Source organism: Neltuma alba, unplaced genomic scaffold (assembly GCF_004799145.2).
Source record: "Neltuma alba isolate B1F8T4 unplaced genomic scaffold, ASM479914v2 tig00003455_pilon, whole genome shotgun sequence".
NCBI lineage: Eukaryota > Viridiplantae > Streptophyta > Magnoliopsida > Fabales > Fabaceae > Neltuma > Neltuma alba.
Window position 1 is genome coordinate 76,779 of NW_021633291.1, and position 23,178 is coordinate 99,956.

The window sequence follows — 23,178 nt, forward strand, 5'->3', positions numbered from 1 at the left end:
AAGATACTCACAAAAAATAAAATAAAAAAGAAGCAAAAACGTGACATCGGTTAATTTTAGCAAATTCTCGTTAATTATCAAAATGTAAACAGATGTGAGGCCCACCATGAGAAAGTAACAAATGTTTTCTTAAATAAGCACTGTGACATTTTTGCATCCTTCTAGAATTTTGACCGATATTTTTGCACCCGACATGCATATTCACTAATATTTTATAAATATATTTGGACTTTAATAAGAAAAAGGATATATTTCATTAAGATATACACTCTACAAGGACCGACAAGCTAATATATAATATATATGCCTTTATTTAGATGGACATGACCAGAAAATAATTTATTTATTCTATCAAATTATAAAAAGGCACATACGCCCAAAAAGAAAGGAAAGAACAAAAAGGGACGGCAACTCTGAGATCTCATATCATCAAGTAATTGACTATCCGATCCCCCGACCACGCCCTTAGCTGCTTCATCTCCAACATCTTCAGAAGTTCCTCCATCTAAGCTTCTTCTTCAACATCTTCAAGTTTCACCATCTCAGTTTCTCTGGGAAATACTGCACACCCATACGCAGAAAATAAATACATACTCACAAAGGGAAAATAGCAGACAAAATTCCAAATGGTTGAAGAAGTAAAAGTTAATAAAGTTCTCACTTTTTTAATGAGAGATTGATAGTATGGCTTCACTTTTTCCACATCTACACGAACTTGCTCTTACTGTACAGATCATATTGCTGTATAATGAACAGAGTCAGTTTAATTTGTAAGATTACTAACCAATTACAACTAATTAAGAATCTGTATTGAGATTATGGGAGAAGCATACTTGAATATTTTGACCCACTTCAGATTCTCAACATCTTCTTCGTTCATCAAGTGGGTATATGCACCTTCCTCATGCAAAGCTGCAAAATTTATTGTGTTAATGTCATCACATTTGCTAGCAGAATAGAGAATATTGACAAAGCTGCTGGAGATTCTTACGATAGAAAGAGTGATATCTGATAACGAACAAAGCTGCTGGAGGCAAAGTGGTGCCGTTTTCCTTAGCAACCTGCAGATTCCAGTGAACCATTGATTAGATCTTCGTCATTAACATGACATAAAATGAAGAAGACTGGCTCCATGAAACTAGTCTGGTTCAGGGTATGATGTTGAAGATAACTCACCAAGTACATATAATCATCATGTCCCCATGACATGACCACGTTATCAAGTCCACAACCTTTGGAATAGACGCCATTTTGGTGTTGTAAGAAGGATTGTTGTAATCTGGGTTGTCCTTGAAATACTGCAACAAGCAAAACAACTTGTGTTGGATGAATCTCAAAATTCACAAAGAAGTAACATTTACCTCTGAGTTGTCAGAAGGAATACACACCTTATGGTGCACATTTGCTTCATCAAAAGCACAGCCAGAGGGAACGTATCTCCTACAAAAATTTCAAGAAGCATCCATTTCAGTGTTGAATTCTCTCAGTGACATACAAAAAGAATACGTAGGTGGTATGCAAATAATGGACCAGTTCTTACCAACAACAGCCCATTGAGGAGACCACCAAATTGAGAAAGGAGAAGGATCTTTCCAAGATCTGTAAGAAAGAACAAAAGAATATTCTTCAACCAGTTCATTTTCCTTCAAAGTTTCCAACTTTTGATATTTAAAAGATGGGGGCCCAATTGGTGGCATGTAAAAAGTAGATATATGGACGATTTTGCCCAAAAGTTTTGAGTTTGATCCATAAAATCTAGATAATAAAATGAAAGATATAAATATTACATAAAATAATATACCATGAATAAGAGCGGTCAAGTGCAACCAATCTTCATCAGGATAATCTTTTCTTATTGCCTCAGCAGATTGCAACAAATGCTCAATTTGAGGTTCATCCAAATCAGGATCGCTTTCATCCACAACTTCATTTAACAACTCACAACATTCCCATATCCCCATCTCTCCTTTGTTCAATTTTCCATACTCTTCTCTCATTTTCTTCACCTGCAACAACATTCAACATTTCACTACCATGCTTAACTGCAGTTAAAACTATGTGGGCCCTCTAAGGGGACCCGTCTCAATACTCATCGTATTGATGAGGACCATATTTGCATTAAACATTGTTTTTATTATTATTTTATGGGCTTACAAAGTCATATGTCTGGTGGATGTGCTGAAGCCTGTAAAACTCCTCAACGCCTTTTTGCCTCTCACTTTCTGCATCATAATCTCTGCATAAACAGAAAATGGCATTGTGAGATTCAAACTAAACAGATTTTCTTTCTCTGCTGATCAGAAACTAATGAAAACAAAATGAGACCTGAAAGAGTGGCCAAATGAGTTGATTTCTGGGGCTATAAATCCATTCTGTGATGCAGATTTTGAAAGTGGGAATCCACCATCCAAAACAAGTTCATTGTTGTTCTCAGCATGAAATAAACTCTTTTCTCCAAAGTTTGAACCTGAATTGGAAACACAGAAGAAAGAAAAGCTTAGTTCAGAGAGAACAAACATGACAACAACAATGACGACAAAGAAGAAGAAGAAGAAAGCAAAGAATGAAGGATGAAAAGGATCAAACCAAGATCAGGCTGCTCAATGAGAATAGTCATTGTTGTGAAAGAAGAAGCCGAGAAAATGAAGAAAAAGAATGAAAGAAATGAAGAATGAAGGGAGGAAAGACTTTTGAAAAAGGTTGTGTGTGGATTCAGTAGTTGACAATGGTGGTATTTTATACCGAAATTGAAGAAAAGTCCTTGCCTGAGAATTAGGAAGCTTGGAGTCCTCATCTGAAAAATACAGATAATCATGATCTTACTCTTTTTGCAATTCTTTAAATCTTAATGCTAAAACCGGTACTATATCCAATTAGTCTTACAATTCCAGCTAGCTCTCATTGAATCATTTCAAAATATCCCCCAACGGTTGGGTATCGCTGACGTGGACAAGAAAAGGTCTGCATCGCTTATCTCCAATCATCTCCTTAACTGAAATTTATCAAATTTAATTAGTTGTTAGTATTTTATAATTAGAAAAGTTTAAATTAGACTTTTAATTTCATTGCTGCTTCGGTGTTTGGTACTTGGAAAAAAAATTAAAAAGCCTTGTTTGAGGGATAAAATGGAAAGAGGAAATGAAGTATAAATTCATTAAATGGTATAAAAAATGAAGTAATTATATAGACAAATAACATTTTTGTCCGGAGTAAAAATTAAAAAAAAAGGAAATACTAACAGCAACTAGGTTAAGTTTGATCTTTAGAAAAGCTAAAATACAAGTCTTGTACACGGGCAAAAATTGTCGTTATACTGTACCAAGGAGACAATTAGTATCCATTAATAATGATAAATGTAATAAATATTACATTTTTTTAATTTTAATTTTTGTATTATATATATTTTAATTTTTACACCAGAGAGATCCTTAAAAAACTTGTACAGTTGTACTTTCGTGTATTGTAATAATCCATTGGACGTGAAACGCACGTGTAAATAGGATAGCCAGAATGGGCTTGGAGAATGTGGGGTTAAAAACTAAATAAAAGGTTCGTGAGGGGTGGGCATGCAAAACGTGTAGGAAAAAAAGATGAGGATGAGTCAGTCTTGCGTGGATCAAACCTGGAGATGTGTTTGGTGGCGCAAGCTGTGGAATGAGTAAGCATCTAGTCATGACCGTGTGATATTTATGACCTTTTCTTTTCCTAACCATAAAAAAAAAAATTTTTTTGACATTTTTTTAATTACTTCTGACAATGATATGCTGAATCAATGGTACATGGATGTATCCATCTGTCCAAAATATTAGGAAATTAAGTAGGCTTTGATATTTATCAATGTTCATTGTTCTTTATTTAATCTGTTTTCAAGGTTTGATCGAAAAAAATCAACAGAGTTATTAATAATAAAAATTAATAAGTGGTTATGTTCAAATCAATTTTTTATTTTGCTGTTTTAATTAATATAGAATAGGACTTTTCACCAAACATGATATATTCGTAACAAGAATAAGCTTGGGTAAATAATAACAAAAAATAAGCTGCTCGTTCCTTTAGATGATTTAGCAAAAAAGAAAAAAATTCCTTGAGATGAGATATAAACCGTTTAGATTTAATTTGAGTGGTTTATATTTTGAAATTCATTTTAAAAAATTAATTTAAGAAAATAGATGTTAAAAGTTGTTTTTAATTTCACCTTTTATTTACATTTGTTAAAATAAACAAAATTAAAAATAAAATATAACAAAGTATTTACCGTTTAATTTCGTTGTTGATGCATGGTTCATATTTAGAAATGAAGACTAAATGCTGACAAGTGTTAATCCAGTTAGTAAGGAGTTTGCTCATAACTCATGATATAGTGAATTCAAATCTTGTTGCTATTATGAGAATCTTGTTAGTAGATGATTTCTAAGTATTTTTATAAGTACTTTCTGAATTTGAAATATGCTTTGATCATAATAAATCCTGGACCCCACTCACCTAAATTTGTTTACACGAAAAAAAACAAATGAACACTAAACTATATCTTTAAAGATGGGCCCAACATCTTTTCACAAGGAAAAAAAAAACTCGATAACGCTTGAGAAAAAAAATCAGACATTAATCTCTGGTAGGTTCAAGCGGAACAAATGTATTTGTTTTTTTAAGATAAAGTTAAACACAGTTGCAGCCGGCGGGGACACAATTGGCACGCCCATACAAAAATGTAGAGAAAGAGCCACTCTGCCACTTGTTCATATATAATAATTTTAAATAAATGTTTTAAAGGTTGGGATTTGGATTCTCTTGGTTGGATGGAAATTTAGCAAACGCTATTATTTCTAGTAGTATTGTCCTCCTTTTAACACTTCAATCATCTTCTGAATTCTGATTTTAAAAAAAAATCGTCTGAACTTATAATCATTTTTTTGATCTCTATTCTATTGATTATATGTATGAAGAGGATTTTTTTTTTTTTCAATCAAGGGGACATTTTCCAATGCAAATGATTAAAATAAGAGAAAATGAAAGAAAAATATTTATTGCATATCAAAAGACAAAGAGGTGATTTTGACAGATTTTGACTTGTCAAAATCATTATTAAAATAGTACCATAACACATTTATCTTTTTAAAATTCAACAAGTATTTTTGTGTCATTTTCTCTTATTTTAATAAATATTTTAAGAAAATTACCACATATATTATATAAATAATATAAATAACTATTTTGACCAAATTTCTTAATTTCTTTAAATCAGTAGGATTATTTTTTTCTTCATATGGCCATGAGAAAGAAACTAATTAGATCTATCATGGAGGATACATCAGTTTAAGGCTAAATAATTGACGTGGAAATGTCATAACGCTAATTATGATGGATTCTTAATTGGATTGTTCAATATATTCACAACTGAGATTAATTTACCTGATGGATCTGTCCAAGAATGTGTTAATTAGATGGTTAAATATACTCATAGTTAATTTATTCTATATTTAGAGTTCTAAAATTGAAGTTTGAATATTATGGGACTATATTTCGATGGGCGACGAGGCAACAATGGATTATAATAAAGTAAAGGCTACGAAATTATGATTCCCACATATTCTAATGTTATGAAGAATAATATGAATAAATTTCACATTGTGAGGATCCAAAAAAAAAAATCTTGTGGATTTTTCGTGTATTTTGAAAATATATACTAAAGTTCAGGAAGAAAAAAAAGAAAATATATACTAGAGTTCAAATCTTTATCTCTATTAAAAATATTTTTAAAAGATATTCTTTTAATTAAGACATATATTAGAATAAATTTCAATTATTAATTTACCTTTCAACACAAGAATTTCAAAATTTGGCTAAAATTGTTTGGAAGAATTTGAGAGTTTGTTTTTTTTTCCTTCTGAATTTTACTTTTTCTTCATGCAAATAGTTACTTCCTCCTGTTGTTATTATCAGAGACCTTCCAGAAGATATTTTTTGTCCTTTTTTACAAGACCATTTGATTTCGATAAGTATTAAATATTTTTTTATATATACTTATATTTATTAAGAGCAGTGAGAAAAAGTAGAAATTAATATAATGTTAAAAAGTATTATAGTTAATAAGGATAATAATAGAAATCATTTGAATTTTATAACAAATTTAATATTTTTAATTATTTTTATTATGGTGTGAATTAGTTAGAAGTTTCTTATACTACCTCCGGTCCTAATTATAAAAGCCAGTTGACTAATTTGAGGAAATTAAAGAAGTAAGTTGAGTTAGTTATTTGTCCTAAATAGATGTTGTCTTTCCTAAAATATCCTTACTAATCAAATGTATTAACTAGAATTATCATTGTTAGAAGGGCTATTTTGGGAAAAAATATATAAATATCAGAAACAAAGTGGATTGGAGTCTTATATTTAGAATTAAAATAAAAGTCCAATAGAGTCCTATATTAAAGACCGGAAATAGTAATAAGGAGTAGAAGAAGTATTTGTTTAATGTTTTCATAATATTGTAAAAGGAGCTTAAGTAATTAAGTACCCGACGGGGGCATAAAAAATTTAATTGAAAATATGATTAAATGTGTTTAAAAATGCAATTTGTAGCAAACAATGAGTCTAAAATTTTAAAGCATTAATACAATTTTTAGTCCCATAAGTTTGCTTTCATTTTAGTTTTGGTTCCTCAAGTTTTAAACAATAAATTTTGGTCTATCAACTTTTTTTATTTAAAGCATTAGTCCCCGTATATCAATAAAAGCCTTGATCATTTTGTCCTATGAAGGATCAAAATTTGTAGTTTGAAAATTAAGGGGCCAAAACTAAAATAAGGGTAAATTTGAGGAACAAAAAATATTAACATAATTTTAAATTTTAAATTTAAATAATTTATATAATCTCTTAAACTTACATTACTAATATTATATGATAAGCAAAAATATGCTTTGAAATTTTTTTTATCTATTTAAAAAAATTTGCTCCACAGGGAATGTCACACTTGATTCGTGGTCTGATGCTGTTTGTCTTTTTGTTCGTTATTTCTGTTGTGCCTATTAGAAAAATCATTGAGGTAGGGCATGGACCCGGGTGACCCGTCCAATTTTCCCGGAACCGCTCTTGTCATCACCTTCTGCTCCCTAAATCTATAGCGTACCGGTATTCGGTAAAAATGAAAGCCGGCCCCCCCCCTTTTTTTTTTTTTCAAAATCAACATCCTTCATTATGAGGTTATTTTTTTTTTTTTGCAAATATCCTACAATAATTTTGAGTGCGCTTAGCACTTAAAAATATTTTTCAGCAGTACCCTAATACTCCTCCGGTCCTTAATATAAGACCTATTTAACTAATTTGATTAGATTAAAGAAGTTAGGTAAGTTAGTTAATTATAAAAAATATGACATGTATTTCCTAAAATATCATAATCATCTTTCTTAATATCCCTTCTTCCTCTTCTATTTGATTATGGTTGAGGGAGTATCAATAGGGGTAATTTAGAGAAAATTAATAAATATGAGAAATGGGTCTTATATTTAGGATCAAAACTAACTCAACAATTGGGTCCTATATTAAGGACTGGAGGAGTATTTAGCAAGCTATGCAAACTATTTTTTCAACGGCATCCTATATTCTAAACTTAATTTCAGTGTATCCAGTAGTAATAACACCCAATATCTTAAAATTAGTTTAAATTACTATGTGCTACTGAAAAAATACTACAAATCCAACTTGCTAGATACCAGTGGGTGTTACCGGAAAAATATTTTAAGGTGTTAAATACAATAAAAATTATTTTAAGATACTTAATGTATTGAAAAATACTTTAAAATAATAGATATTAATTTTTAAAAAAATGGCCAGCCTCTATTTTTATACTCAAAACGATGTAATGTTGGGTAGGGGAGGAGAAGTGGATGGTAGAGAGTAGGAGAGGAAAGCCGGTTCCAATTTCTTCTCAGCTTGATTCTTACCGCTTCAACGTGGCTCAACCTCTCAAATGATTTTCAACCATAAAATGAGGATCCGAGGCCTAAAATCATTGGACAAGACATTTTTCTAATGAAGGATTGGAATGTCATTTTGATCACATTTATCCAAAAAAAGTTTTACAGACTAAAAATATTTCTTATCTACCATGTCACGAAAGGACACACACACAGTCTGGCAAACTCTGTTTTACAGACTTTGAACTGGGGGGTATACATGCTTAAGGCGGAAACTCTGATCTGCTTAGCTTAAAAAAATCACTGGCGTAACGGATAATATTTACTGATAAATTACCTTTTCTACTGCCTCTGATAACAGCTAACTGACTAATTTAAATAGATTAAAAAATTAGTTAAATTAATTATTTATAATATATTGATGTTTTTTTTCTAAAATACTTTTGGTATTCATATGTATTAGTTATAATTACCATTTGATGAAGTATTTAATATGTGCAACTACTACAAAGACTATCTTAAGAAAAAAATAAATATGAGAGGAAAAGTAAATTGAGATTTTATATTTAGGACCAAATTGAATGTCAAATTAATTTTTATATTAAGGACTGGAGGTAGTATATCTTTTTTACCATGATTTTTTTAAGCCTATCAATCTTTTTACAAAAGATATTTATATTTAGGTCCCAAATGAGAAAATTAATTAACCACAAATTTTAACTACTTGTAAATATCAAAGTTTAAAACTTTGCCATGTAAATAAAGAAGAAAATAATTAATTTTTTTTTATTTTTGTCCTGTTTGTAATTCTTCTTAATAACAAATCCTATTTGAACTTTACTAATTATTGTAATGATTATTTATGAACAAAAATAAATTCATACCATTTTATATCACAAACACCTATCTCTTACGACTTTATCTAAATTTGCGAAATCTGACAACCTTGTACCAACTAATTAGCCTAACACAGTCTTCTGTCCTATATAATAACAAAGCTAATTTGAACTTTCCTAATTATAATTTAACAACTAATTAAATTTAATGTATTTCTGTACTAGAGATGACTGGAGATAAGTGATACAAACCTTAATTTCGTATTCCACGTCAGAGATACAGCTGTTATGAGATAGTTTTGAATGGTTTATTAAGTTGTGCCTATGTTAGAATTAATCAGATCGTTCATTTTAGCTAGGATAAATGAATTTACCAAAAAGGGTTGGATCATAGTTGTCTGTTTTTTCAGATGCGGATTCACCAAGCTTCCTAATTCTAAGGCAAGCACTTTACTCCCATTTGATTATAAATACCTACATTGTGAACATCTCTGAATCCACACACGACAATTTTCAATACGCTTTGCTTCGTTCATTCTTTAATTCTTTTTCTTCGTTTTCTTTGCCTCTTCTTTCACAATGACTATTCACATTGGACAACCTGATTTTGGTATGATCATTTTCTTTCTTCATTCTCTTGCTTTCTTCTTCGTTGTTATTTTTTCTGAGTTAAGTTTTTATTTGCTCTGAGTTTCCAATTCAGAGTCAAACTTTGGAGAGAAGAATTTGCATTCTAAGAACAACAACGGGCTTGCATTGGATGGTGGGTTCCCACTGCCAAAATCTGGGTCACAGAATGGATTTAGCCCCAGAAATCAACGCGTTTGGTCACTCTTTCACGTTTCTTTTTGTTCTTATTAGTCTTAGAGTCTTACTCTCATGCAAGCTGATCCGTAAAGAGAAGTAAAATCTATTAAGTTTGAATCTGATTATGGCACTTGCTGTTTATGCAGAGATTATGATGCAGAAAGTGAGAGGCAAAAAGGTGTTGAGGAATTTTACAGGCTTCAGCACATTAACCAAACATATGACTTTGTAACCCCATAATAAAATACTATATTCTCAGACTTTATGCTTTGCACATATGGCCTGCTTAGTTTGACCTGCATTTATACATAAAAACATGGTGTTCAAATTTTGAATGCTTGTTACAGGTGAAGAGAATGAGGGAGGATATGGGAAATTGGACAAAGGAGAGATGGGGATATGGGAATGCTGTGAGTTGTTGAATGAGGTTGTGGATGAAAGTGATCCTGATTTGGATGAACCTCAAATTGAGCATTTATTGCAATCTGCTGAAGCAATAAGAAAAGATTATCCTAAGGAAGATTGGTTGCATTTGACTGCTCTTATTCATGGTATATTATTCTATGTAATGTCTTCATATATGATGGGTCAAACTTAAAACTTTTGGGTATTATTATCCATATATCCACATTTTACACGTCACCAATTGGGCCCCATCCTATATAAATATCAAAAGTTTGGAACTTTGAGAGAGAAAAAGGACTGATTGCAAAATAATCTTGGCTCTTTCTTTCAGATCTTGGAAAGATCCTTCTCCTTCCTCAATTTGGTGGACTTCCTCAATGGGCTGTTGTTGGTAAGAACTGGTCCATTTGTTTGTATACCCACTGAAGTATTCTTAAGTATGTGGCAGAGAATTCAAATCTGAAATGAATGCTTCTTGAAAATTTTTCCAGGAGATACGTTTCCTCTGGGGTGTGCTTTTGATGAAGCAAACGTGCACCATAAGGTGTGTAATACTGCAATTCCTTCAGACAAACTCAGAGGCAAATGTTACTTTTTGTGAATTTTGAGATTCATCTAACAGTTTCTTTCTTTTTCTTTTTTGGGTTTTGTTTTGCCTTCTTGTAGTATTTCAAGGACAACCCAGATTACAACAATCCTTCTTACAACACAAAAAATGGCATCTACACTAAGGGATGTGGACTCGATAACGTAGTCGTGTCATGGGGACATGATGATTATATGTACTTGGTGAGTTCTCTTAAAGCTCATCATGTCCTGAACCACATCGTATTCGTGAAATCTGGCTTCTCTATTTTATGTCATGTTAATGACGAAAATCTAATCTTTGGAATCTGCAGGTTGCTAGGGAAAATGACACCACTTTGCCTCCCGCAGCTTTGTTCGTTATCAGATATCACTCTTTCTATCGTAAGAATTTTGATGGAGTTCAAAGGACATTGTCAACATTCTGTGTTCTGCAGGCATATATAATGACATTAACACGTTAAATTTTGCAGCTTTGCATAAGGAAGGTGCATATACACACTTGATGAACGAAGAAGATGTTGAGAATCTGAAGTGGGTCAAAATATTCAAGTATGCTTCTCTCATGATCTCAGTGCAGATTCTTAGTTGTAATTAGTTAGTTATCTTACAAATTAAACTGACTCTGCTCATTATACAGCAAATATGATCTATACAGTAAGAGCAAAATTTGTGTAGATGTGGAAAAAGTGAAGCCATACTATCAATCCCTCATTGAAAAAGTAAGAACTCTATAAACTATTACTACCTTTTTCCTTTTTTTTTTTTCTCTCTCTAACCATTTGGATCCTTCACTGCTATTTTATTTTTGTGGGTATGTATTTATTTTATGTGCGTATAATGGATCTGCAGTATTTCCCAGCAAAGCTTAGATGGTGAAACTTGACGATGTCAAAGATGAAGCTTAGATGGAGGAACTTGTCAAGATGTTGGAGATGAACTGTGAAGGGCGTAGGCAGGGGATCATATAATCAAATATTTAAATGATACGAGATCTCAGAGTTGTTATCCCTTTTCTGTTCTTTCCTTCTTTTTTTTTTGGGCGTATATGCCCTTTTCAATTTGATGTAATGAATAAATTATTATTTGGTCATATCATATCTATCTAAATAAATGCATGAGTATATATTACACTACACTGCCTCCGATTCTTAATATAAAAACTAATTGATTAATTTGAGTAGATGAAAAAAATTAGTTAAGTTACTTGTTTGTAATAAATAAGTGTTGTTTTTCCTAAAATATTTTTACTAATTAAATGTATTAGCTAGAACTATTATTATTACAATGACTATCTTAAAAAAAAAGATAAATAAGAGAAACAAAATAGATTGGAATCTTATATTTAGAATCAAAATAAAAGTTAAATGAGTTGTTATATCAAGGACTGGAAATAGTATATTACCTTGTTGGTCCTTGTAGAGTTTACATCTTCATGAAATATATGTTTTCCATATTCTTCCAATCTGCCAAACAATATATATATATATATATATATATATTTATAGAGGTAGTCGTTTAAATTAAAAATTTGTCACCCTAATTATTGGAGAGCAATTTAACAAGAAGTCCATTGAAACATTCTAATTATATTTATGCCTCGACTTGTATATAATTTTTTTGACTGGCTTAAAAAAAGCGCTTGTTGGTTAAAGCTGTCCGCTAATTGGTGAGCATGGTGTCATGCGACGAGCTAAAGGGCCTTGGTGACTCATAAATATTTTCAAACATGATATTGTTTTTAAGATATTTTAATTATTTATTGGCTAATGACAAATCTTTTGTGCAATTAGTAATAGTAATTATATTAAAATTGAAAGAATTTAACGTGCAGAAAACCCAAATTCGTAAATTCCAAGTCTGAGAATTTTGCAGACCTCTCCCTCCCTCTTTGTTTCCATCTAGTAAATTTTTATAGTATGCATGCGCAAAAAAAATTGTTACTTAACATAATAAATATAAGTAACTTGGCTTAAATATTTTTCTCTTGAGAATTACTGTCTTAAGGAGAGATTTTTTTTGACAGGGAAGAAAGACAAAAATTAAACGTCACACGCTTGGTGATATGGAAGGGACATAATTCTCGTTGGCTAAAAATAAAAAATGAAAGGGGACATAATTCTCGTTGGCTAAAAATAAAAAATGAAAGGGGACATAATTCTTTCTACATTCAATCTTTTATATAAAACTAGTTTGAATTTTAATTTAGTCTTAAATATAAGATTCTAATATACTTTATCTCACATATTTATCCATTTTTTTTAAAATAATTCTTGGACGTAGTAGGTATATATGTTAAAGGTTTTATCAAATGATAGTTCTAGTCAATACACATAATTAGTAAGGGTATTTTGGGAAAGACAATACCTGTTTGTTATAAATAATCAAGTTAATGAACTAGTTTTTAGATTAAGAACTGGAAGTAGTATAAGAGCTAAATAACTATTTTAGAGATATTAAGAAAATTAGTTAAGTTGGTTATTTATCACAAACTTGTGTTAGCCTTCTTAAACTATACTCTTTAATCATGTGCATTAGGTGATTGAAATTATCTCATAGTGAGAAACCCTTACAATTAATAGAGATATTTTGAGAAAAAATATAATTAAATTCAAACTTCAACTAATTCTTATATTAAAAAGTGGAGGTAGTATTATACATAATGATCTAAGCCTCGTCTTGTCAAAATGGTAAAAATATGTTTTATTTTCATGTTATAATGCATGAATTATATAATACCAGTAACCGTTATCCAACCTTACTGTTATCATTTATTTGAACACATCAAAATTATTTTTTATTCATAAAAGTAGTTATTTTATTTTCTTTCATAATCTTCATCACATCGATCATCGAACAATCTCAATGTTAATAGCTAGATCAATAGAGAATTTTTTTCTGAAATTGTTAAACTTGACAACGTTATATCCAACTAATTAACCTTACAAAGCTTTGTTTCCTATGTGAAAACAAATCTAAATTCAATTTTCCTATTTAATTATAATATAATTATTAATTAAATTTAATGTCTTCTAATACTCCTCCGGTCCTTAATATAAGGCCTAATTAACTAATTTGAGTAGATTAAGAATGTTCATTAAATTAGTTAATATCATATGTTTTTTTAAAACACTTTGAACATCTTCCTTAATTCTCTCATTTTCTCTCCTGCTTGATTATCATTGCAGAATATTAATAGGATTAATTTGAAAAAAAATTTGGTAAATATATGAAATAGGTCTTACATATAGGACCAACATCAACTCTTCAACCAATTAGGTCCTAACTAAATTCATTCTCTTGTTATATCTTCTTCCTTTAACTCGGCCTATATTTTATAGCCGGTCCTAAGCCCGAGCAAAGGAGGAGGGTTGTGTTAGGTTCTCGATAGCCAGCGTAAAACTTTGTCGAATCTTTTATGACATGGATCAACAAAGAAATTATGCTACTGCTAGGTTGTTGCCCAGAAGCGACGCGCTGTATGGCTTGAGTACAGTGAGAAGTGAGCAAGAGCCGCTGTATTGTCCTCCGAATGTGGTGTTAAATGAGTAAGGGCTACTGCACTCTTATGGATGGAGGCGATTAAAGAAGTTAGTCCATGAAAGCAAGATCAGGTTTGACATTTGGAACATTGGGATCCTGTATAGTAAATCAAGGGAGGTGGTGGATGTAATGGACAAACAGAAGATTAATATTTTATGCCTCTAAGAAACTAAATATGTTAGAGAGAAGGCTTTCGAATTTACTAATGGTTTCAAACTTTGGTACATGGGAATGGTAAGTACAAGGAATGGAGCTGGTATTATTGTCGATAATGAATGGAAAAAGAACGAGGTGGAAGTCAAAAGGATAAAAGACAGAATTATTTCTTTAAGAATAATCATGGGGAGGGATACTATCAATGTGGTTAGTGCATAAGCACCTCAAGTAGGGGTAGAAGACCATTTTAAGGAGAAATTTTGGACGGATATGGAAGGTTTGATTCAAAGCATACCACTCATGGAAAAGATTTTTATTAGGGGTGATCTTAATGGACATGTTGGTGAAGAAGAGGGACAATATACAGGGGTTCACAGTGGTATGGGATTTGGAGTGCGTAATAATAAAGGAAAAACTATTGTTGATTTCTCCCTCACATACAATCTCAAGATTGTTAACACTTGCTTTAAGAAAAAAGAGGAGCATTTAATCACATACAAGAGTGGAACCTCTAGGTCGTAGATTGATTTCTTTCTGGTAAGGAATCCTGATAGAAAACTCTGCACAAATTGTAAAGTGATTCCTAGAGATGGCGTGACAGCACAACATAGGGTACTGGTCCTTGATGTGTGTATTAAGTGTATAAAACAAAAGCACCAACAAGTGTCAACTCCAAGAGTCAAATGGTGGCAGTTAAAAGGAGAGAAGGGATAGACTTTGAAAAGGACTCTTTTAAACAAAGGAGTGTGGGAGCTATAAGAAAATGCTAATCTTATGTGGATGAAAATAACTAAGAAGGTTGGAAGGCAGCTAAAATTTTTTTGGGTGAATCGAAAGGTCGTGGTTGGCAAGATAAGGAGACATGGTGGTGGAATGAGAATGTGCAAGAAAAAAATCAAACATAAGTGGGATTGTTTTAAAGCAATACATTTGTGTAATAATGTTGAAAATTGGGAAAGGTACCGTGTAGCTAAAAAAGAGACTAGGAGAGTAATGGGTGAAACTCATTCTAAAGCTTTTAAGGAGTTCTATAAGGATTTAGGGACTAAGGCTAGGGAACACAAGATTTATAAAATCACAAAGAATAAAGAAAGAAAAACAAGAGATTTGGACTAAGTGAAATGTATAAAGAACGAAGAAGGTAGAGTTTTGGTTATTAATGGTGATATTAAGGATAGATGAGAAGCCTACTTTTTAAGCTATTTAACAATGTGGGTGAAGGATTGGCTTATGAGCTTGAAGATTTGACAATTGGAGAACAAGAACATAATTTATCTTTTTATCGAAAAATTCAAGTTGGTGAAGTTATGGAAGCTCTTAAGAAAATAGAAAACAATAAAGTGGTTGGACCTGATACTATTCCTATTAAAGTTTGGAAATGTTTGGGTCAAGGTAGTGTGCTGTGGCTTACTAAGTTATTTAATGTGATATTGCGCTCTATGAAAATGTCTGATGATTGGAGAAAAAAGTACTTTAGTAACCTATTCATAAAAATAAAAGGGATATCCAAAGCTGTGCTAGCTATAGAGGGATTAAACTCATGAGCCATACTATGAAATTGTGAGAAAAGGTGATAGAATATAGGTTGAGATTGGAGACTTATATTTTGGAAAACCAATTTGGATTCACGCCACGAAGAGCGACAACAGAATCGATTTATTTATTAAGGGGGTTAATGGAAAAGTATTGAAGTCATAGAAGAGACTTGCATATGATTTTTATTGATTTGAAAAAAGTTTACGACCATGTGCCTAGAGGAGTGTTTTGGAGAGCCTTAGAGAAGAAATGTGTGTGTGTCGCTTATATCAAAATCATACAAGGCATGTATGAGGGGGTCACAACTAGGGTTAGAATGCTAAGTGATGAGACAAAGGACTTTCCTATAAGGATTGACCTACATCAGGGATCATCTTTGAGCCCTTATCTATTTAACTTAGTTCTCGATGTTCTAACTGAGCATATTAAAGAAGAAATCCCTAAATGCATGCTTTTTGCTGATAGTAGTGTTCTATTGGCTAAGTCAAAAGAAGAGATTATCACTAAACTTGAGACATAGAGAAGAACCTTGGAATAGAAGGGTTTCTGTTTGAGTAGAAGCAAGACAGAATATATACATTACATTTTTGATAAGAGACAAGTCAAAATAGATTTGGAGGTCAAATTGGGAGATCAAATCATTTCGCAAGTGGAAAAGTTTAAATATTTGGGATCAATTATACAAAAGGATGATGAAATTGATGGAGATATTAGTCATAAAATTCAAGCTGGTTGGTTTAAATGGAGTGATGATGCCTCTATCGTCAAAGCATTCAATTAAACTAGATTATAATTATTTTATAGTTTAGGATCGACCTAGGTCATTACTTTCAAGGAGCAAGTTATAGGTTTCTTTAGGTAAAAATTTAGGTGATAAAGAAAATGCAATAAATTGAACCTAAACTAAAATGTAAAATTCTAATTCTAAATGCAAGTTGCAAATGTCCTAAAATCTATATGAAAATTAAATTAAACTAAATGAATGTAATGCAATTTTTGGAAGGATTTTTTTTAAAATTAAAATAATAAATAAGAAAAATTGACTAAAGAGCAAAGAAAATTAATAAGTAAAAATTGAAATGTTTCTCTTCGGTGAGGTAGGAGGGATAACTTAGGATTTGCATAGATTTAATCTTCATAACCTTAATTAGTTAATTAGACCAAAGGAAAGTGATAAAAGAGTGAAATTAATAAATTTAATCACCTATTTGAAATAAAGGGAACCCTCAATTTCAAAAACCCTTAAACTATTAAAGAACTCATAACAGTATAAGGTTGGTTAATTCAGCTTATTAAAACCAATAAAAAATAATTCTGGAAATTATATTTGAAATTATCCAATTAAACAATAAGATAATTAACCAACTTAATTCAATAATTAAGAGGCAAAAGAATCCAAATTTTGCAATTCAAACCACACTGATAATTAAATTCATAATGAAAACTCAATATAAATTCAATTAACAATGCAAAGGTTCTAAACATAAATTCCAGTAAGTATCTCGGCACAAATAAGATCCAAATATCAATCTAATCCAAGAATAAAAATGACAATCTAGGACTAAATTGTCTCACAAAAATACAACTCAAAATTATTTAAAATTAAATAATCTCAACTCATTGAATTAAAAAGATAAATGGAATATCACTCCCTTATAGTCTTCAAGTGTTAGCTCAAGGCTCAAGCCTCTTCCATACTTCTCCTAAGGTGTCTCCCAAACAAGTTTAAGCTTCCATCAACATGTCTCCTCCTCCAAAGTTGTTAGATGATGATGAGGTATAGATGGGAATCTAGCCAAGGAAAAGACGTGAATTGATGATGATGAGAGGTGATAATAATTGTTGGGTGAATATGGAATGAAAAATGAGAGAGGACATGAGACTAGAGGAATGGAAGAGATTTTACGTTGTCCCTCGGTGTGAATGGAGAAGGAAAAAGTATATCTAGCGTGAAGCCTTGCTCTCAAATGAGAAAAATATTGTAACAGGAGAAAAGAAAATTTTTGTGAATCCAAAACTCAAGTCTCTTAGTAATTAATTGATCCACTTGATATTAGTTATTAGATTGTGCTTAAGTCTCAAGAAACAATCTTGCACCATTGGATTTCCTATATGTTTTTTCTTGACCTATAAAAATTTAAGTGCAACTATTAATGTAGATTATATCCAAATATAATCAAAAATTAAATATTAGATTTGCACAAAAATTAGGTAAGAAATTGCGAAACTTTCTAAAAATATGAGACTTGTTTCTAAATAAACAAAAAAATTAATTCCAAGTCAAAAATAGGAAATCACAAAATATTTTTATTTTTAATCCAAAATCTCAATTTTTATGAAAAATCCAAAAATCAACCAATTAATTCAATAATGCATAAAAATCCATTTAAGCTCAAAATTATCATTTAAATCCTAAATTAATATGGGATAAAATGTATAAAATTGGGTTTTATCATGAAGAAAAGCGACAGGAGTTATCTGTGATAGGAAAGTACCTAATAAGGTCAAGAGAAAGTTTTACTGCATTGCTATAAGACTAATAATGCTATATGACAGTGACCAATGGGCTTCAAAGGGACAACATGAACATAAAATGACAGTTGTTGAGATGAGAATGCTGAGATGGATGTGTGGTCAGACAAAAAAAGATAAAATTTGTAATGAACATATATGAGGAAAAGTTGGAGTAGCTGCTATTGATGAGAAAATGGTAGAAAACTAATTGAGATGATTTGGTCACGTGCAAATAAAGCCTTAGGACGTGCCAGTGAGAAGAGTTGACCAAATAGTTTGGAATCCTCTATAAAGGAGTAGAGGAAAGCCGAAGACAACGCTTAATGAAATCATTGAGTGAGATCTTTCAATTAACAATATATCCAAAGATTTGTCTTTGGATAGGTCTTAATGACGTTATGCGATCCATATAGCCGATCCCACCTAGTGAGATAAGGCTTTTTTGTTGTTGTTATTATTATATCTTCTTCCTTTGTTTTGACTTTTGTACTAAAGTTTTGCTCTGTGTTTTCAATTCAGAGTAACACAATGGGGAGAGGAATTTGCATTATGAGAATAATACCGAGCTTGGATTGGATGGTGGATTTCCGCTGCCAAGATCTATGTCAGCGAATGGATTTATAGCCCCAGAAATCAACGCACAAGCATTCAAATAGTTGACGACAAATAATGTGTACTATCATATCCACTCATTCATTTGGTCACTCTTTTAGGTCTGATTTTGTTGTTCTTGTTATTGTTCTTAAGTGCCATGCAAGCTGAGATCTGAAAAAGGGACAGAAAATCTGTTAAGTATGAAGCTATAACAAATGGGAATTCCTGTCTATGCCGAGATTATGATGCAGAAAGTGAGAGGCAAAAAGGTGTTGAGGAATTTTACAGGCTTCAGCGCATCCACTAGACATGACTTTGTAAGCCTACAAAATCCGTAGCCTGTGTGTCTGCAGAATCAATATCAGTACAGAACATTAGTAAACACTTCACTATTTATTTTTCAAACTGTGCGTTGTGCATGGAGAATCCACCTAGGTTCGCACGCACTTTTCCACAAAAAGCCATATTTCATAATATAAAAACTAGTTTGACATTTAACTAGGTCTTAAATATATGACCCTAATCTACTTTGTCTTTTAAATTATCCATTTTTTTTAAAAGAATCCTTACAGTAGTTGCATGTGTTAAAAATTTCATCAAATAGTGATTCTAACTAATAAACATGATTAGTAAGAGTATTTTAGAGGAGACAAAATCTTTTAATTACAAATAACTAACTTAACTAATTTTTTTAATCTATTTAAATTAGTTAGCTACCTTTATATTAAGAGCGAGAGTTGGTATTAAGAAATTGCACTTCGAGGTTCATTTCTTAGATTCTTTGTCATCTATAGAGGGCCCACCTAGTTTCAGTTTCACTTGAGCATGGTTGTGAAATTTTGAATGATGTTGCAGGTGAAGAGAATGAGGGAGGAGTGTGGGAAATTGGACAAAGGAGAGATGGGGATATGGGAATGTTGTGAGTTGCTGAATGAAGTTGTGGATGAAAGCGATCCTGATTTGGATGAACCTCAAATTGAGCATTTATTGCAATCTGCTGAAGCAATGAGAAAAGATTATCCTAATGAAGATTGGTTGCATTTGACTGCTCTTATTCATGGTATATTCGATATTATGTTGATAACCCTTCATTGTATACTCTAGGTTTGTTGTGTCAATCTTTAAATTTTTAGGCATAATCATCCATATGTCAAAATAAAGTTAAAAACTTTGAAGAAAAAAGTGACTGGTATAAGAATATTCTATTGGTTTTTTCTCTCAGATCTTGGTAAGATCCTTCTCCTTCCTCAATTTGGCAGACTTCCTCAATGGGCTGTGGTTGGTAGGTAATCAATGCTCTGTTTGTGTATTAACCCATAGTTTTTTTCCCCCCATGTCAAGAGGAATTTACAATCTCAAATGGACGCTTCTTGAAAATTTTTACCGGAGTTACATTTCCTCTTGGTTGTGCTTTTGATGAAGCAAATGTTCACCACAAGGCTTTTAACTTCTGACAAAAACTCAAAGAACTCAAGATTATATGTTGTGGGTATATATTAATTTTTTGTGGCTGGATCATTTTTCAGTATTTTCCAGCGAAGCTTAGATGGTGAAACTTGAAGAGATGTTGGAGATGAAACGGTAGGGTGGAGGGCAATCAGCAATGGGTTGTGATTGTACGGTCAATTAATGGTACAAGAGAGATCATTTGAGTGTTTTTTTTGTTAGGCACACACATCTTCCTAAAAGTAATCTTATTCGAGATATTATTAGTACTAAATATAGATATTTCTCTTAGTGAGAATTTGAATTTTGACTCACCATGTTATGAAAAACTATCTCTTTTCATTAGAGCTAATATCCCTCTTTTCTTTTATCCTCTTCTTTTCGTTCTTTCTGGGCCTTTTGTGTCCTTTTCATTTTGATGTATGAAAAAAATAAATTAGTATGTGGTGGCACCAATAAAAGCCTAAGCATATATGTTATGTATCTTAATGGACGGTCCACCATTCCGTGTAGCTTTCATATCCTTTGGAAATGCAATCAATGATTCAGATTAAGCGAAGACTTATTGGAAGACTGATTCTTAATGACCAAATTCCAAAATTATATTTTCAGGTGAATTATTATTTATAGATATTACGTCCATGTTTTATTATAAAAAAATGAGAATTTCCCCCCAAAAAAGATAATTAGAATAATAATTTATTTAAATCTAAATATACCATATGAGAAATATTAAAAAAAAAATGCTATAATCTATTTTATAATGCTTTTCTGGTCCTATTTATAAGTCATTTCTAATATGTTTCATATAGACTTAAACTTCATTAACTCTTATTTAAAATTCGCCAACTTTTTAACTTTATCCCTATTTAATATACATTATATCTTATGTAAACAAATTCAACACAATAATAAATGAAGAGTAAAATTGTACATCTATATAAAAAATTTCTCTTAGTATCCTATAAAAAAGACTAAAAGATATTTTCTCTTTTTATCCTATAAATAGGATTAGAGAAGTAGCTCCTAAGAGATCGATTCTGCCTCTCATAATGATCTCTGCCAGTTGAATATTTTAAAAGATGATTTAAATTAACGTGTAACTGGTAACATTTTTTGTTTCTATTTTTAGTTGCGTGTGAAAGTTGGATGGAGAGAAATTATCATTAGCGGTGTGTGAAGATTTGATAGGCTTGCACTTTGAAATGCACTTTTGTTTCTATTTTTAAGCAACGGAATGATGTCACTTGCAAGTCATTGCTTAATTTTTTATCCATCCATAAGAAGAATAATTTCAACTTCATCATATTGATTGATTAATTATACCGTTTTTATGTAATGAAAAATTAGATGAAAAATTATTAAAATAAAGGTCAACTGAGGAATTGGGTTTGAAGATAAATAAAAAAAAAAGAAATTATACCCATTTTATTTATTTTTTTATAAAAATACGTTTTAAAAAAACAAACACAACGTTTGGTTATTGATTGAATTTGAAATTATAATAATATTTGATTTATTTTTAAAATTTTGCCTTGAATTATTGTGAATTAGATAAATCTTTCTTAATAAATTTCTTTAAAATCACACCTCGCATTTTTTTTAACCATTTGAGTGATACTGCCATTATAAATTAATCTTTTTCATTTGTTTTTTCTGCTTATCCAAACACTAAAAAGACAAGAAATTATGGCTTCACTTTCCCATCTCCTCTATTGTTGTCTTTTCCAATTTTCTCGCATCTTCTACGCAAAGTGTGAGACCGTGGCTGCACAAATAATACTACTATTTATACCCTGACAATAAAATAATACTTCTTGAGTCTAATATTAAATATAAAAACTAATTGACTGGTTTGTAAAAAAAATTAATTATTTATAAAAAAATTGTGTGTTGATATGTGTATAGAGGGTTTGGAAAAAAATTATAAATTTGCATGACAAAATAGATTATTATTTTTTAATTGGAGATAATTCTTTTTAAGGTATTATAGGGTATCAAAAATAAACACATCTTCTAGCAGAAATTTAAACATTAGTTTGTCATATTTTAAAAGACTAACCCAATTCATTAGACCCAACCGTTATTGATAATTAGGATCTTATATTAAATAGGATTAATATAATTTTTTGTCATTGAAATCTGGGTTCATTTTGGTTTTGGTCTTCAAATTTCAAACTCATTATTTTAGTTCATCTCATGATTTTAGTCTTTAAAAGTACGTCTTAAAACATTCATATTTGAAAGTATAACAATGTTAAAATTTGTTCAAACCTGGTAAACAGTATTAAAATGATAATATGGAATCACCACGTAGCAGATAACCAAGAAGCCCTCAAAACGCAACGCAAAAAATGCTTGTACAGTGGAGATAGGTTTTTAAAATGCTACGTAGAGCAAAACTGTTTAAAAGAATAGTGAGGGAAAACGGGACTAAACAGCTATGTTTTGAGAACCTGTTTTTTTTTTTTTTTTAAAAAATCCTCTGTTATTCATACAAGATTTAGATAGATGTTATTTGTGAGTTCACATCACCATTTTAATGCCATTTACGATATTTCAGTAAATTTTAACACTGTGACATCTCTAGGAGATTAATGTTTTATGGCAAACTAAATTTTACGGACTCAAGCCATGTGCTTGAAATCGAAGGAATTAAAACCAAAATAGGCATAAATTTTACAGATCAAGAATTATAGTAATCCTAATGTTTTTTTTTATAAAAAATCTCTCAAGTAGCTCTTTTAAAACTGGAGGTAGTAGCGAAGAATATATCCGGTCCAGAACGAATTATTAAACTTATTATTTATCATACTCTATTATTTTTGTTTCTTTCAAAATGC

General features: G+C 31.0%; 1 long non-coding RNA gene and 3 pseudogenes across 1 annotated transcript; 2 read left to right on the forward strand and 2 right to left on the reverse strand.

Moving 5' to 3' along the window:
* Positions 1 to 233: 233 nt before the first annotated feature.
* On the reverse strand, positions 234 to 691 carry LOC114741649 (uncharacterized). Its single transcript, XR_003739795.1, has 2 exons — positions 662 to 691; positions 234 to 561 (listed from the first exon to the last, which is right to left on the reverse strand). It is a non-coding gene; the product is annotated as an uncharacterized LOC114741649 (long non-coding RNA).
* Positions 692 to 748: 57 nt separating this feature from the next.
* LOC114741645 (inositol oxygenase 2-like) lies at positions 749 to 2,580 on the reverse strand (annotated as a pseudogene).
* A 6,937-nt stretch (positions 2,581 to 9,517) lies between these two features.
* On the forward strand, positions 9,518 to 11,425 carry LOC114741648 (inositol oxygenase 4-like; annotated as a pseudogene).
* Positions 11,426 to 17,522: 6,097 nt separating this feature from the next.
* Positions 17,523 to 20,343, forward strand: LOC114741655 (inositol oxygenase 4-like; annotated as a pseudogene).
* Positions 20,344 to 23,178: the final 2,835 nt, after the last annotated feature.